Consider the following 15,591-nt stretch of genomic DNA (forward strand, 5'->3'; position numbering starts at 1 on the left):
TGTAATGCCTTATTAAATGCTTAAAAGAATGAGATAATTGTGAAGAGATAATGAGATAATTGTGAAGGAAGATTCTTTACAATAATGAGATAATTGATAATTGTGAAGGAAATTGTGAAGGAAGATTCCTTGCAATAATGAGCACTATAGATTAATAATAATGACAAAAATAATATGGACCTTAATAACTCAAGTGTTAGAAAACACATTTTATCACTAAAAATTACTCCAGTATAACTTCTGATTAAGAATATAGCCACTATAAAATAGATATCAACAGTACCTACTGTATAACACTAGTACTCTATAAAAACCTACATGGGAAAAGAATCTGTAAAAGAAGAGATATATGTATTTATGTATACCTAAATCACTTTGTTGGATACGCAAAACTAACATAACATTGTAAATCAGCTATGTGTGAGTACGTGCTAAGTCGCTTCAGTCGTGTCTGACTCTTTGTGACCCCATGGACTGTAGCCTTCCAGGCTCCTCTGTCCATGGGATTTCCCAGGTGAGAATACTGGATTGGGTTGCCATGTCCTCCTCCAGGGGATCTTCCCAACACAGGGATCTAACCTGTGTCTCTTACATCTCCTGCGCTGGCAGGCACGTTCTTTACTGCTATTGTCACCTGAGCTGACTTTTCATTCAAGATGATAGAATACAAGCATTATTTTTATTTTGCTCCCTATTGAAAATTCTTCAAGAGATGGGAATACCAGACCACCTTACGTGTCTCCTGAGAAATCTGTATACAGGTCAAGAAGCAACAATTAAAACTGGACATGGAACAATGGAATGGTTCCAAATTGGAAAAGGATTACATCAAGGCTGTATATTGTCATCCTGCTTATTTAACTTCTATGCAGAGCACATCATGCGAAATGCCAGGCTGGATGAAGCACAAGCTGGAATCTAGATTTCTGGGAGAAATATCAATAACCTCAGATATGCAGATGACACTACCCTTATGGCAGAAAGTGAAGAGGAATTAAGTATCCTATTGATAAAAGTGAAAGAGGAGAGTGAAAAAGTTGGCTTAAAACTCAACATTCAAAAAACGAGGAGCATGGCATCTGGTCCTATCACTTCAAGGCAAATAGATGGAGAAACAATGGAAACAGTGAGAGACGTTGCTTTCTTGAGCTCCAAAATCACTGCAGATGGTGATGGCAGCCATGAAATTAAAAGATGCTTGCTCCTTGGAAGAAAAGCTACGACCAACCTAGACAGCATATTAAAAAGCAGAAACATTACTTTGTCAACAAATGTCCGTCTAGTCAAAGCTACGTTTTTTCCAGTAGTCATGTATGGATGTGAGAGTTGGACCATAAAGAAAGCTGAGTGCCAAAGAATTGATGCTTATAAACTGTGGTGTTGGAGAAGACTCTTGAGAGTCCCTTGGACTTTAAGCAGATCAAACCAGTCCATCCTAAAGGAAATTAATCCTGAATATTCATTAGAAGGACAGATGCTGAAGCTGAAATTCCAATACTTTGGCCACCTGATTCAAAGAGCTGACTCATTGGAAAAGACCCTGAGGCTGGGAAAGATTAAAGGCAGGAGGAGAAGGGGACAGCAGAGGATGAGATGGTTGGATGGCATCACCGACTTGATAGACATGAGTTTGAGTAAGCTCAGGGAGTTGGTGATGGGCAGGGAAGCCTGGCATGCTACAGTCCATGGGGTCACAGAGTCAGACACTTTCAGTTCTGACACAGTTTTCAGAGTCAGACACAGTTCAGACTGAACTGAACTGAATTTCCTATTGAATCCCCAGTGACTAATACAGTCCTCATAATAAATTACATACTCATTAAATTGTTCCTGAAAAATTAATGAACTGCCCAAGCTGAAAGAAATCTTGTTTTATAACAAGGCAGCCTCCATCCACAGAGCAAACTATTGATCAGCAGCAGAGCACAAAAGCATTGTAAAGATAATCTAGTATTCAGAGGCTATAAGATTTCCTCAAATGAACTTATAATAATGTTTAATAAAGCAAATATTTAATACAGAATTGGATAGAAGGGCTGATTAACCATTTGTAACTTTAAACCATTTTTCTAATGGGTATAATTTCCTTGGTAGGTTAAATGTGAATAAAGGTCTTCTGATTTCTATTTCTAGATCAAAATTTCAGTGATATTAGACTGATAAGAGAAACAAAAAAAACACCTACTTTCCACATGTAGATTGTTGTATTGTATTTATCTACAGCAGTCGACCATTCTGTTGTCTTTACAATGCATTGTGCATCAGACCTACAGACCATCAGTGCATGCAGGGCTCTCTCTGAGGTGGTTAGAATAATCTGGTTCCAGGATGGAGGTGATCACGCATTCCACGGTGGACTCTAGTGCTAGCCTCCCTGTTACCCTCATCTTTCTTCAACATGGAGGGCTCCAGCTCACTTCAAAGACCACCCCATGCACAGGAAGACTCTGATGGAGTGAGACAGAACTCACTGTGAATTTGAAATTCACAGGAATGTTAAGAAGAAGAGATCATGATTATCACTACATAAAAAAAAAAAGAAAGAAAATCTCTTGCTTTAGTCATGCATATAATTTTTCATTATCTGTCACAGACATGCTCACCCAAGATCTACAGGGCAAACAAACACAACTCAGTAAGGTACCTTCTAGATTTATTCACAGAGGAAAAACACCACGTTTCATAAGCATTCTTAATTAGGGGAAGAGTTTGTAACTTATTCTTTGTTTTCTATTGAAAACACATTTGTTCCATTATGAATTTATTTGTAAAAAGCACTGAACCTGAAGTTTAATTGCAAGCAAAATGCGCTTTCACCTTAGTGCAGCACTGTTTGACAAAGTGTGTTTCACGGGCAATTGTACCTATTAATTTCCAGGGAGGATGGGAAAGTGCCCCCTCCCATCTAATTTCCCCTAAGGAATGTCTGCCTTCTGTGGAAGGGAGTAAACAGTAACATAAGCTCTGCAAGAGTCTGTGAAACATTAAGAACATTGATATCAAACATACCAAAAATATCCTTTAAGTTAGAATATTTATAGCAGGCTATATATTGGACACACTTGTTGACCCTGTATTTTGGTGCTCTTTGGGGTTACTAATAGCACAGAACACAAATTTAGCATGTTTCTTTTTCATCCAAAAGAAGATGGTAAGGTCTATTGACATAGGTAAGGTAGTTTTTTTCATTTCAAAATAGGTTTTTATTTCTGGGCTTTGAGATGATTCGAAGACAAGTCAACCTGCCAACATGAGCCTTGGGAGCAAAGTGATGAGGATGCACAGGAAAGAACTGGAAACTACGACAACTGTAGCAAGCCCTGAGGTCCCTTCTTGGGTCTGTCACTTACTACTCCCTGCTCCTGGACAGGTTGCTTAATCTCTAATTATTCACCTCTCTGGTTATAACAGAAGAGAGAATATTAAAAAAGTGTATTGAAAGAAATATGACTATTATTTTTGCCAAGAAATTTTGCCCTAAGAGCAACCCATAAGCTTTCTCATAAATGTGTAATTTGAGCCTAGAGAGTTGTCTTATCCCTTAAAGAATTGGAAAGATAATCTAGGGTATAACTTGAAGTCTTGTTAGTATGATTATTCACAGAAGTATTTAATGTGAAATTTTGTCAGGTACATGCACTTCTTGGAATGAAATTTGTCCCTAAAAAAAGCACACACAATTGAAAAGCATAGTAACATGAAGTTTTGAACTAAACTGGAATTTAGACAATAAAGAAAGAAAAAGCCATGACAAAGTGAAAAGAAGCAAAAGAGTTATTAAACATGCACTCTATGCAAGGCTCTGGAGACAAAAAGATTCAGGTTCAAATCCTTCTGCCATTGTCTCTATAACTTTAGACAAGTTATTTAAACTCTCTTAGCCTTAGTTTCTTTTTTGGTCATAGGTGAAGCACCTTTGTGAGATTTCAGCCAGATGTCACATATGAAGTGCTTAGTTCAGTAGCTATTACACAGTAAACATTCAACAAATAAAGCTGCTGGGTTGTGTTGTTCTAAACAGTAAGTGCTCAGAGTGGTAACTGACCATGATGGATAAATGCCTTATAATAGGATCTACATGAAAAAAAAGTTAAATGAAGTTACCACCAAATGGCAAGCTGAACTATTAGAAAGGAAAGAATTAAAAGGTCAAATCATAGGAGCATGTTGACGAAAAGTCATCAAAGAAAGCACAAGAAAAATTAAACTGAGGGTAGAATGGGCATCAATTACTTTTGTCCTATTTATTCTTTATGGAAAGAGGGGCTTAAATTCTCATTATCATTAATATAGAAAATCTTTGCATTTAGAAATTTTAAAATGGCAACCCACTCCAGTATTCTTGCCTGGGAAATCCCATGGACAGAGAAGCCTGGCGGGCTACAGTCCTTGGGGTCGCAGAGAGCTGGACACAACTGAGCAACTAACAACAACAAATGCACAACAGAGAGAGGGATCAGTGCTTTTAACTCTATAAGAAACACTTTATAGTCATGTAGTCATTTTTAAATAATTTTGTTTTTCATTTACATTGGGTACATGATCTATATGCAGTCATGATCAGCCTGTGTACCTGCCACCATGCTGCGAGTTTCCCCAAGGGCAGGAACTCTGTCCGATTCATCTTCCTATGCCCAGCGCCTTGCTCATTCTTGAGGGGTATCCCTGAAATGAACAACGCAAGATTTGCAAACACAGATATATTCAAAAATATTATAAAAGGAAAGAACTGTATCTACAGCCACAAGGGAAATGTCAATTAGAATGATGATGAAATACCACTATATCCTTATCCGAGTGGCTAAAATAAAAGAATACTGACAATATCTAGAGGTGACAAGAGGAGTAGGGAACTTGCGTATGTTGCTTGCTGGTGAAAATACAAAATGCTATAGCCATTCTGGCAAATGGTTTGGCGGTTTCTTAAAAATTTAAACATATAATTCCAATATGACCTAGCAAGCCTGTTTGATGTATTTCCTTAAAGAAATGAAAACCTATATGCAACTGTTCATAGTAACTCTATTTATAACAGTTATTGATAAAATGTGGAAATGAACCAAATGTCTTTCATGGATAAATGGATAAAACAGTGATATGTCTTCTGTGATAAACCATAATGAAAAAGAAATTTTTTAAAAGGATGTATATATTTTTCTATAACTGAATCATTTCACTGTACAGCAGAAATGAATACAACATTGTAAATCAACTATACTTCAATTTTAAAGAAAAACAGTGGTATGTCCTTAATGGAATCCTATTCAATAATTTAAAAAAAATCAAACCACTGATCCCTTCAAAAACTTGGATGAATCTCAAAGGCATTCTGCTGAGTTAAAGAGTCAGTCTCAAAAGAACACATTCTGCATCATTCCATTTGTATGACATTTTCGAGAAGACAGAACTATAGGACAGATCAGTGTGCCTGGGGTTGGGTTGGGTGGAGGAATAAAGGCTTAGCAAGAGGTAGATTTGAAGGGTGATGGAACTAGTTTGTGTCCTGATTATGCTGCTGACTACACAAATCTATACATGTGTTAAAAATTCATACAACTCTACCCCAAAAACAGAGTTCAATTTTACTCCATGTTGATTTAAAAATAACAGTAAGGGAACAGCCCGCCAGGCTTCCCGGTCCATGGGATTTTCCAGGCAAGAATACTAGAGTGGGTTTATGTGGCTGCACTGGGTCTTAGTTGTGGCATGAGAGACCTTTTAGCTGTGGCATATGATATCTAGTTTCCTGACCAGGGATGGAACCCAGAACCCTTGCATTGGGAGCGTAAAGTCCTAGCCACTGAACCACCAGGGAACACCCAACAAAAATAATAATATTTCAAACACTGAAGAAATGTAAAGTGTTTATAACTAGCAGTGGAAGTATAAGCTGAACACCTCTAACCAGACTTCAACACCTGGGGGGCCGCTTTCTATGGGAAGATCATGTTAAGTCGCTTCAGTCGTGTCCAACTCTCTGTGACCCCATGGACTGTACCCTGCCAGGCTCCTCTGTCCATGGGATTCTCCAGGCAGGAATACTGGAGTGGGTTGCCATGCCTTCCTCCAGGGGATCTTCCCGACCCAGGGATCGAACCTGCATCTCCTGCTACTCTTGCCTTGCAGGTGGATTCTTTACTGCTGTGCCACCACGGAAGCCCAAGGTCATAAATCTTCACACCAAGGTCATAAATCTTCACACCGCATCTCTTCTGTTCACACCAAACCCAGAAATGTGCCTTGACAGATAACTTTAAACCTTCCACTGAGTCTATGTGTTAGTCTCTGTGATCAGATGGTTGAGTAATGAGCGCCATTTCTTATATACTCCCAATGCTGACTGGCTGCTAATAAAGCCTAATCTAAGAGGGAACTGGTATTACTTATCAGCAAGTCCCCCACATGTCATTTGCATTGTGGATGGCTATCTTGTGCAGATCATATTACTTATGTGATTTTTTTTTCTTGCTTTGGACCTAGAGTTGGACTGTGACGAGCAGTATGAATTCATGTGTTTGACTTTGTGAGCTGTGTGTGCATGAGCCTGTGTGGTATCTGTGGAGTGTACACATTTGCTGAATAACTAGACAAATTCATCTTTCAGCACCTACAACTGCATGGGACATTTTAAAGAAAACAAGACCTAACGTGTCAAAGCTGACACTGCACCATCTCACTGTAGGAAGCCACCATTCTTCTCACCCACATCCTCCCAAGGAGGCTGTGGTCTTACCTGCTGTGGTCTTATTTCAGAAACTAAAAATGCTCTTCTGGGGACACTGTGTCTTCAGGAGTCTAGATAAATGGAGAGGAGTCATCAGGCCACAACTGTGGAAGAGATATGGGTGTTCCCTAAAAAAAAAAAAAAAAAGAGTCCTGGGCAGGGAAGCAACCTAAATGTCCATCAGCAGAGGAAATGATAAATAAGATGTGGCACATATATACAATGGAATATTACTCAGCCATTAGAAAGAATGAAATAATGCCATTTGCAGCAACAAAAATGGACCTAGAGATTGTCATACTGAGTGAAGTAAGTCAGTCAGAGAAGGAGAAACATCATATGACATCCCATATATGCAGAAATATAAAAAGAAATGATACAAATGAACTTATTTACAAAAAAAGAAGCAGACTCAACAGAGTCAGATAATGAACTTATTGTTGCCAGAGGGTAAGAATCGGGGGGGAGGGATAGTTGGAGAGTTGGGGAGCGATATTATACACTGCTATATTTAAAACTGATAACCATCAAGGTCCTATTGTGTAGTACAGGGAGCCCTGCTAATGTTATATGGCAGCCTGGATGGGAGGGATGTCTGGGGGAAAATGGATACTTGTATCATGGCCGTGTCCCCTTGCTGTCTATCTGAAACTATCACAATATTGTTGATCGGCTCTACTCCAATATGAAATAAAAATTTTTAAAGAGTCCTGGAACCTTTGGAGGAAATCTGCAAAAGGACAGGCACTAGGAACCAGGCTCTGTCTACAAGGGTACCCTGGAGAGAGTTACTTTGATGCGCACTCTTTTCTCTTGGGAAAGGGATACTGGGCATCTTATAAAGAGTTATGTTTTGTCTGTAGCTGCTGTGTATTAGCGTCTCTTGGCGGACCCCAGCTGTTCACTGAAGCCCGAGACTGTTCCTACATTAGCATTGTGTGACAAGAGAAGGGAATAAAGACACAAGAGTGGGCAGCAAGGCAATGAAAGCAAGGATAATTCCACACCCAGCCTTGCCAGGGAGCCACGTAGAGACCTGGGGACTTGGACTTTAGCTGCAGATTTCTAGGCCTTACTTCAGACAGGCTGATTCAGAATATCTGAAAGTGGAACTCAGAAATCTGTCTTTCGAAAATATAGGTCCCAGACAATTCTCATGTGGCAGACGTTTTGAGATTTTATTGTCAAGGTGACCCTTGAAAGTGAGTGGGCAGGCTGACCCTTGGCCACCTCTTCCCCTCTGTCCTCTTCCTACTTTTTCCTCCTTTCTTCTTCTCCCCCTCCTCATTATTGTGATTTTTATTACCATCGTTATCTTACCAGAGGAATGAGAAGGGTGGGGTTTTCTCTACCACAGGCTAGTTTACTTATGAGTCAAAGATTTTAAAAGAATTATGAAAAGTGACATTGCCCAGGATCCTCCTTCTGCTCTAAGTAGGGAGGAAAAATTACTGTGCTGCCTGTCACCAAAAGAGAAACGCATCTCTACCACTGGAGATGCTGCCACCACCAAAGCATCACTTGTCTTTATAAAGCTACAAAGATAGTTTCTTTCCTGGTGGAAAAGGGCACCATCTTACACTGTTGGTGGGAATGTAAATTAACACAGTCACTATGGAGAACAGTATGGAGGTTCCTCAAAAACCTAAAACTAGAACTACCATATGACCAGCAACCCCACTCTTGGCCATATACTGGGAGAAGACCATAGTTCCAGAAGATACATGCACCCCAGTGTTGACTGCAGCATTACACAGCAGAGAGAACATGGAAGCAACCTAAACGTCCACCAACAGAGGATGAGTAAAGGACACGCGGTGCATGCGTGGGCCCAGTCATTCAGTCGTCTCCAACTCTGCGACCCCATAGACTGTAGCCCGCCAGGCTCCTCTGTCCATGGGGATTCTCCAGGCAACAATGCTGAAGTGGGTTACCATGCCCTCCTCCAGGGTGGTACATATATACAATGGAACATTACTCAGTCATAAAGAAGACTGAAATTGTGCCATTTGTAGAGATGTGGGTGAATCTAGAGACTGTCACAGAGTGAAGTCAGTCAAAGAGAAAGACAGATATCATATATTAATGCGTATATATGGAATCGAAAAAAATGGTATAGATGAACCTATTTGCAAAGTACAAATAGAGACAGAGAACAAATGTATGACCACCAAGAGGGGGATGGAGGGGTGGGATGAACTGGGAGACTGGAATTGACATGCATATACACATATATATATGTATATACATACTAATGATACTAGCTATAAAATAAAGAACTAGTGAGGAGCTACTGTATAGCACAGGGAACTCAGCTGAGTGCTCTGGAGTGACCCACCTGGGAAGGAGACCCAAACACGAGGGGAGGTTTGTGTACCCACAGCTGACTCGCTGTGCTGTACCGTGAGACCAACATGACATTCTACAGCAGCTACACGCCAATAAAACATTCTTAGAAAAAGAAATGCAAGTTTCTCCACTGGTGAAGAAGATATACATTGGTGGTGGTTGTTTAGTTTCTATGAGCCAATAAATGTATCCGTCAACAAGAAGAACAGGAAGGATTCAGTTTACGTGTATTTTTGTGGGGAGTCATTTTCAAAAACTGTTTCATGCCTCAGTTATATGGTTATAATACATGAATATTTCATACTCTGGAACATTTTCCAAATATGGTGGATGGATAATACCACTTTTTCGACATTGCAAAACCCATCTTTACTTTTCTTTTTCTGAATGAATCAGGTTATACACTTCAACAATATTCAGGGTAGTTTTACGACCTTTTAAAAATTTGGCGTTTTATGCTTTTTATGGTTAAAATGTACCCTTCGTCTTGACAGGGAAAAAGAAATAAAAATATGAAACAATTGAACTCAGGAAAGGAAAAGTCTATCTCTTCTAAATGTGCAGGAGTTTCCTAAGTCAGTTTTGAAAGTCCTCATTACTAAAATATGCTCTATTTATAAGGATGTGAGTCATTGTGTTCAGTTCAATTAGAAATCTAGTATATGAGAGAAAGCTTTTCAAAACCACTTTGGGAGAAATTTTTAAAATAATATTGTCCTGTGTTAAAAACCTATTAGTTTAGAGACATTTGTTTGACTTTGAAACAACATCCTTATGTGTTAGAATACTGACATATTTGTTGACTGCCTCTATGTACTCCATAAAAAATAGTGAGTGGGTGATAATAATGAGTGGGTGATATTTTTTAGGTAATTAAAAAAACTCCACATATACCAAAAGTCAGGCACTGAATATAAGATAACCCTTCCAATGATACCCTAATATTCTACTTATTCCCATTTTACAGATAAAAATACTGATGTTCAAAGCCAGTATTTGATGTTAAACAAATTGCCCAAACTCCCATAACCAAAGGGGAAGCCGATGGATCACAAGCTCATGTCTGCTTGACTCCAAAGCTTTTATTCTTCCCAATGTGCCAGAGACTGCTCAACTGCAGGGAAAATAATGCTGAAGCAAATAGGTTTATTCCACGGCAGATGCACTTCAATGCATCATTTTGAAACAAATTTCTGAATTTTCAAAATAATTTTTTTAAGTCAATAAGTACTCTATCATGGAATTGAAAAAATGATGGAAATACCACTTACTGTATTTCATGGCTACCACTCAGGAGAAAAAGTTAAGAACAAAAAGCACAATTGGTCTCTTCCTTAGCCTTTCTTAAGTTCTTTTTAAAATTTCCTCTAATTTTAATAGTACTTTACATTTTTCATATATAAGAATAATTTTAATAAATATTTTATAATTTAAGAATTTCAGCATTCAAATAATACTTAAGTGCAGAAGAACTCATTTGGAAGAATGCAATCTTTCTGAACACTGAGTTACTCTCACTCTGACTTTCTGATCTTTTGAAATTATTTTATTAGTAATTATTGCAATGTTACTTCTAGTAACAAAAGTAGTGGATATAAGGACCGTTTCATTTTAATATAGTTTTCTCCTATTTTATCACATGTTTTTAAGTTTATAGGATTATTGTCGACGATAAAGCTCCCACTTTGTGGCTGTGGCTCCCACAGTGGGTCCCTTTTTCTGTAAGGGACCTTATGATTGACCGTGAGGAAGGTGGGGCTCGCCTAGATGTAACTCTTGGGTATCAGCCCTGGAGACAGTAAGGATCCTCTTCCTACCTAGTTCCCCTCCTCCTCAGATCCCTACTGTGGGAATATCAAGGCAACACAGAGATGAACATACAACTTGAGACTTCAGAGTATCTATTTCCTGCCCAAAGTCATTCCTGTTTCTAACTAAAAAATCTTTAATGTTTTTACTTTACTTACCAATTTCTAATCATGTTTGTATACTTTTAAAGTAATAAAATGAAGTAACTAAAAGGTGGGTACATAGCAAGTGAGTGGTAGGGTTAGGATTTTGTTTTTGCAGTTTGTCCAATTGCAGAGTCTGTTCATTTCAGGGCAGCATCTCTGCTTCCGTGACTACTTCTGGCCTTTGCGTTCTATGATCTTACTAAATCCAGGGCATATTTTGAAGTTTTCCTTTTTGTCTAATAAATTTATGGCATCAGTTTGTTGCCTATGTTGGCCTCTTTCTCTGAAATGCCAAGTGATGAAAAATAATCAGTTAAGTAAAGGTTCCAGACTCAATAACCAACTTTTAAAGCATATTAAATAATAAAATAATTTGTATGAGCTGATAGAGAGTAGAAATGCAGAAATGTTATAAAACTTGTTTAAAGTGTCAACTCCTTTTATTTCAACCCAAAAATGTTGTATTTCAAATTACAGTGTAAAACTCTTTGGTCCATTTAGGCTTTCATAGGTTAGTTTTTTACATTTTTCCTTTTATTGGATTATTTGTTTACAAACAGTAGAATTGATAAGTTCTGCCCTAAGGTAGGGTTTTGCCATAATATTACATAAAAATAATTTCCTTTTTAAAAAACTGGTTTTGTATCTTTTCAGCTCCTTAGATTCTAAAGTTTAAGAGATCTAGAAATAAGATTATTTATTTCCACATGGAGGATGAGTTCTTGCAATAGAAAAAAGAATGTATCCCATTGAAATGTGTATAATAACATAGGAAAGAGAGAGGGTATGGGAAGATTTCAGACAAAGGCTAGACTGTGCTGACATGATCGTAACCAACTTCAAAATGGCATCTGTCAACCAGGTTGCTCTGGCTGAGGCAGTTTTACATTTCTTTTTTTACTAGAAAAGTAGAGTAATTCCAAACACTATGTCTCAATAAATCTATGAATGCCACAAGTTTCATAATTTTTTTTTAAACACTGTGTTCTGGTGTTCATTTCTCTTTTACTATCTGTGTTTATGTCTCATTAGACTTTACAGGAAATCTGCTACTTGTTTATATTGCTGGACTTTGGCAAAAGACAGAGACAACATCTTTTCTAAAACAATTTCACGTTTTTCAGTCTCATAACTCCCTAAAAAATTATCTTTGTACAAGATTTTTAAAAGTTCCATCACTTCAAAAGAATGGTCATTAACCCAATTTGAATCTCTTTTTAAAAATCTAATTGAAAGAACCAAAGCCACATTGTAGAGTTTCACTTAACTTTGTAGTAAATTTGGAAAATATTCTACACTTTTTTTTAGGAGGAAATTATAGCAGGATTCAAAAAAAAAAAAAAAAAACGTAAAATCAAGGACAAGTAATTTTTCTGACTAATTAGATATTTGTTAAAGCATCTTTCATCTAAAACAGTGCTCTCTCTGGGATACAGAAGTTTCTTTTTTCCTAGTAACTTCCTGTTACCCTCCCAGTTTGTTTCTTGGCTCCAGTCATTATAGCCTATCAACAAACCTAAAAAACAGCCATATTTGATGTGTATGTATGTTTTTCTGTGTTTATGCATTCACATTTTTCACTTTTTCTTTACTTCTGTGCTTGTCCTCTTTTCATGTATTCTATACTCTCTGACGAAAGGCTTCAGCTTTCCATAACCTTAAAAATTTCAGCTTAAAAACTTGTCTACATACGGTGTTCTCCACATCCCCTTACTGGTTGATTAAAAAAATAAAAAACTAGTCCATAGTATTCTTCATCTAGAAGAAGTCAAGCAAGGAAAATGTCAACCACCTTATCACAAGAGACTTTATTGTCACCTTTAATCACTTGATTACATCCTTGTTTTTCCCTTACTAGGTTAATGTTGGGGTAGTCTTCAGAGTAAGAAGTCATAATTACTATTACAGGCACAAGCTATTTTAAAGCAAATATAAATTAAAAGACAGAATAACATTTTAAAATTTGTACAAATTGTAATTTCACATACACACTTGCGAACACACACAAAGTGTTGTCAATCATGTGAGCTTATGTAATATAAATCCTGCTAAAATTCAATTTTGTTCTCTTTAAGATGGATAATGTGTTAGCAATATAATAGAGAGATTTTGTGCTACATAAACCAAGAATTTAGAATACAAACCATTGGACCCACAGAATAGGTTTGTTTTATCTGAGTTTGGAAGAAAAGGACCTAGGAAAACAAACCAATTTGCTTCCAATCCAAATTATCAACTGGAGAGATTCTTCAACAGAATACCAGAAACAGATGTGAATGCCTTTCCTCCATGACAGCATTCCAGTAAATGATTTCTTGCCTTGCATCCCTTTATGATAAAATGATAGAATGATTACATCCCTTTATGATAAAACCTCAAGCTCCCATCCACACCAGGCGAGAGGAAAACCCCAGAAGAAATATGATACCATTTGGCTCAACTCTTTTTTCATCTTCCCTGTAGATACTGGATGCGTTACCAGGTCTCCTGACTGTGGAGTTCACACTGACAGTATTTTTAAGATATTGCCTCATTAGGACATATTTTCTTCAGTCTGCAAACGGGACTTGCTTTCTGAGTTTTGAAGAATTGACACATTAAGCATCTTTCCACTTTTGAAAGGGAGTGGGCGCATGTAGTAATGATATGATGTACAAAAATGACTGCATTTTTTGAGAATGATTTATTATTCTGGAGTGTATTTTCCAGGGAGAGTGAATGTGCTAGCTTTTGAACCTTTGGAAGCAAGAGTTCAAATTTGGCCTGTATTAAGCAACAAACAACAATGTTTGGCCTGGTCTCAAACTATTCTCCGGGTTTCTACATCATCATACCCCACGCACAACTCAACAACAGTAACACAACTGGAAACATCTGCTGGACCAAAATCCCAGATTTGGGAAAAGAAGGCAGTCAAATATGCTCACTACCTCATTATTAGAAAACCAAAACTTAACTACTAGTGTTCAAAAGCAAAGTCAGGAAGATATTTGAGGGTCATATAGATTATGAGAAACTAACCAAAGGGTTCTAGAATTCTTTAGGGAAATCTGGACTTCAATTTTTTTTTTTTTTTTACTGCACTTTTTGCTTACATTTATAACTATTTGCTTACCTGGGTGGGCCCCACTTTGAAGCTCAATTTGTGGAGCAGTATCTCCTCAGAAAACACATAGGCTGTGGGTTTCAAAAAGGTGCAAAATATCCAAAGTCCTTATGAACTTAACCACTGAGATTCTGGAAGGTGGAAAAGGGTTGTGCTTTAAAACACCTGAGGATAGAATGGTCACCTATTTAAAGCTATGTGGAATTATTTTCAGCAACTCTGTCGTCTTGTTTTTAGCAACCTACTTTCCTCTTCATCCTTCATCCTTGAAAAAAGAAAGAAAAATAAATAAATAAATTTTTTAAAAGGTTTTGGGCAACAGGCAGAGGACATTTAAGTTAAATGTTAAACCTAAACTCATTTCCTGAGAGTATTTTTTGAGCCTGATATTTGCCTTAGGTATGGAGTTCATCATCTTATATGAAAGCAAGTATATCAGTTCAGTCACTCAGTCGCGTCCGACTCTTTGTGACCCCATGAACCGCAGCATGCCAGGCCTCCCTGTCCATCACCAACTCCCGGAGTCCACCCAAACCCATGCGCATTGAGTCGGTGATGCCATCCAACCATCTCATCCTCTGTCGTCCCCTTCTCCTCCTACCCTCAATCTTTCCGAGCATCAGGGTCTTTTCCAATGAATCAGCTCTTCACATCAGGTGGCCAAAGTATTGGAGTTTCAGCTTCAGCATCAGTCCTTCCAATGAACACCCAGGACTGATGTCCTTTAGGATAGACTGGTTGGATCTCTTTGCAGTCCAAGGGACTCTCAAGAGTCTTCTCCAACACCACAGTTCAAAAGCATCAATTCTTCATTGTGTGTGTATATATATATATGTGTATATATATATATGTAAAAATATATATTTTATATATGTTTATTTACATATAAATAATAAATATAAATAAATTAAAATATTATAAATAAAATAATAAATATAAATAATACATATAAATATATATATATATATATAAGAATCCAAACTTGGCAGATGGTTTCAGCCAAAGGAATACACCCAAACCATCTTTAATAGTATATAAAATTGATCAGGTACAAGCTGTTGTACTTGAGGGAGAAAACTATACGCAGAGGTGCATCAAGGTCATAGGGGAAAACGGTGACCCCGTAGGCAGTCACACTCACATGCCAAGTTCCTCCTGGTTAGGCTGACTGTGGAGTCAGACAGTTAGCATCTTCTTTTCCAGTGAACACAGCTTGGTTTGGAATCTGACTGGAAGCACAGAGCAAAGTCACACTGTATCGACATCTCTACCCTGCTGTGGACAAAACAGAGAGAAACAGAAGTACGAAGAAATTGCGGATTCAGTCCATGAAAAGGTCTCCCAGCCAATTCCCAGTGCTCAGTGGCAAGCCCGAGGGAAGGCTGACCCAGCCACCAGCCGGCTGGTGCAGAAGCCTGAGAGGCAAAGGAGAGGGTCAAGCAGGTTGCGGATTTCAG

General features: G+C 37.9%; 1 long non-coding RNA gene across 1 annotated transcript; it reads right to left on the reverse strand.

The window, feature by feature from the left end:
* Window positions 1–4,583: 4,583 nt before the first annotated feature.
* Window positions 4,584–15,402, reverse strand: LOC110127998 (uncharacterized). The gene is made up of 4 exons (XR_002311015.2): window positions 15,276–15,402; window positions 14,144–14,399; window positions 6,734–6,852; window positions 4,584–4,665 (listed from the first exon to the last, which is right to left on the reverse strand). It is a non-coding gene; the product is annotated as an uncharacterized lncRNA (long non-coding RNA).
* Between the last annotated feature and the right edge of the window lie 189 nt (window positions 15,403–15,591).

The sequence above is a fragment of the Odocoileus virginianus genome, chromosome 12 (genome assembly GCF_023699985.2).
Source record: "Odocoileus virginianus isolate 20LAN1187 ecotype Illinois chromosome 12, Ovbor_1.2, whole genome shotgun sequence".
In the NCBI taxonomy this organism is placed as follows: domain Eukaryota; kingdom Metazoa; phylum Chordata; class Mammalia; order Artiodactyla; family Cervidae; genus Odocoileus; species Odocoileus virginianus.